General features: G+C 52.2%; 1 non-coding gene and 1 pseudogene across 1 annotated transcript; both read left to right on the forward strand.

Annotated features, from left to right (window-relative positions):
* The first annotated feature begins 825 nt into the window (after positions 1-825).
* On the forward strand, positions 826-980 carry LOC139432552 (5.8S ribosomal RNA). The gene has a single exon (XR_011642298.1). It is a non-coding gene; the product is annotated as a 5.8S ribosomal RNA (ribosomal RNA).
* Positions 981-1,829: 849 nt separating this feature from the next.
* LOC111419797 (large subunit ribosomal RNA) overlaps positions 1,830-2,500 on the forward strand; it is a 3,984-nt pseudogene continuing 3,313 nt past the window's right edge.

Raw genomic sequence — 2,500 nt, forward strand, 5'->3', positions numbered from 1 at the left:
AGACGTCGCCGCTCGTCTTACACACAGCTAAAGCACGCTCGACGCGCTTTTAAACGTAATAATATCGACCGCAGAGAACATCGATTAGTAGTCTCTTAATCTTGTCGTGAATAGAGTGGTACGTCCTCGTCGTACGTACACCATCGCGCGAGATGGGGGGGGCGAAACCTAGGTGTTTCGAAGCGGTCATATTTTTCGAACGCATCACGTTGTCGCTCCGGAAATCCAGAGCGGCTTGGACGCATTTAAAGAGTGTGGGTCGTAGTCCGTCGAAAGACGACGGAAACCCGTCGGAGACCGATCGAGGCTTTCGATTATTTAATAATTTTTTTGGGTACCTATCGTAGGGAAACACCACCGCTGCGCGTTACCATTCGTATAACGCGCGCGAGTTCGGTTTAGTATCTGCGAAAAGGAGAAGCGCACCAACCTCCTCCATTGAGGACGACGAGTGCGGCACTCCGACGGTGGTAAAATGATGTTCGCCCAAAATTTATAATCGCAAGGCCCGACAATAAACGACGACGGGAGCGCTTAGTTGTTCCGCCGCCACGCACGATCGGCGGGCGAGCGCTCGTCCCTCTCGCCGGCTATATTTCGTCGTACGACGTTCGAGGAAACTGTCGTCGTCGTCTTGGCCGCCGGTGTTTGCGTCGTAAAGCCGCCTGGCGGAGCGATAATATAACGCCTGTGTTAATAAATGCAATTACCAAGCGTAAATGTTAACTTGTACGGTGTAAAACTAGCCCAAATCCGCCGCTACCGCGCAACAGAGAGTGCGCACGAGCTGGCGTTGTTACTTTAAGTAACGTGATCAAAAAAGATTACCCTGAACGGTGGATCACTTGGCTCGTGGGTCGATGAAGAACGCAGCTAATTGCGCGTCAAATTGTGAACTGCAGGACACTTGAACATCGACACTTCGAACGCACATTGCGGTCTTCGGATACTGTTCCTGGACCACTCCTGGCTGAGGGTCGTTTCAATTTCCACGACTGCCGGGCGCGCTACGCGCCGAAAAACGGCGCGGTGCGTCGTGGCAAATATCTGATCGTTCGCGAACGAGTCCGGCCCGCTTCGACCGCCCCTCCATAGCAGAGGGCGGCGAGCTCGTCCGTTCGTTTAGCGTCGATTAAAATTAACGCCTTTATTGGTTCGCGGCGAGCGACGTGCACCAGTATATCCAGTAATATACGGTCTCGTCGTGTTACATACGCCAGTCCGAACTCGATTGTGATCGACGTGTCAGAGAGTTTGTTTTACCGCATAAAACGGGCGTCGTCGTATTATAACAGCCCCGCATGTACGCCGAACGGCAACGACTAATGGAAATTTTTTACGAACGGTCTGACCGCCCAACGCGAGCGAGTCGTCGTAGTAATTAATATTTTTCGCTTGTCGGATTAAAAATGACGTATCTATGTTCGGAGGCGGCGATGCGATGTACAGTCACGTTTAGCGTTAATAAAACAATACAACACGGCTTCGTCAGATCGCGTAGAGTATCGATATTCGCGCGTCAGCGTAGCGTGAAGTGGTAACAACCACGCATAGCGAGGTGATTGAGAGAGCGTTTTGCGCTCTCCTTCCGTACTCGTCGCCCATCGAAGCGACGGATCGCTATGTTATGTTTGTTATTTTAACTACCGCCGAAAGAGCGCGCGAATATATCGACGGGTGCGTGCCGTTTGTGTGACCGAGGCGATGATATATTTTTGTTAAAAAAATATACGTTGTAATATAAGAGAGCTAGAGAACTTGGCGGCGGCAACTTAATAATTTTATATTTTTAAGAAAAAGCTACGCCTCCGACTCGCTCTTGTGAAACGCGACCTCAGAGCAGGTGAGAGTACCCGCTGAATTTAAGCATATTATTAAGCGGAGGAAAAGAAACTAACAAGGATTCCCTTAGTAGCGGCGAGCGAACAGGGAAAAGCCCAGCACCGAATCCCGCGGCCGGAAACGGACGCCGGGAAATGTGGTGTTAGGGAGGATCCGCTATCCCGAGATCGCACGGCGAGCCCAAGTCCTTCTTGAACGGGGCCACTTACCCAGAGAGGGTGCCAGGCCCGTAGAGGCGGCCGTCGGTAGCGGGAGGATCTCTCCTCAGAGTCGGGTTGCTTGAGAGTGCAGCCCTAAGTGGGTGGTAAACTCCATCTAAGGCTAAATATGACCACGAGACCGATAGCGAACAAGTACCGTGAGGGAAAGTTGAAAAGAACTTTGAAGAGAGAGTTCAATAGTACGTGAAACCGTTCAGGGGTAAACCTGAGAAACCCGAAAGGTCGAAAGGGGAGATTCAACGCGACCGGTGTTCGCGAGCTTCGTGTTTTGTTGACGAGCTGTCCCCCTCACGGGTGTGTCAGCCCGCACGGCACGTCGAACGATCGGGCATTGGACGCGTGCACTTCTCCTCCTGTAGGACGTCGTGACCCGTTGGGCGTCGGTTTAAGGCCCGCGGTGGAGACCGAACGCCGTTATTATGAGCGTTCGGACCCGC

Source organism: Onthophagus taurus, unplaced genomic scaffold (assembly GCF_036711975.1).
Source record: "Onthophagus taurus isolate NC unplaced genomic scaffold, IU_Otau_3.0 ScKx7SY_26, whole genome shotgun sequence".
Taxonomy (NCBI): Eukaryota; Metazoa; Arthropoda; class Insecta; order Coleoptera; family Scarabaeidae; genus Onthophagus; species Onthophagus taurus.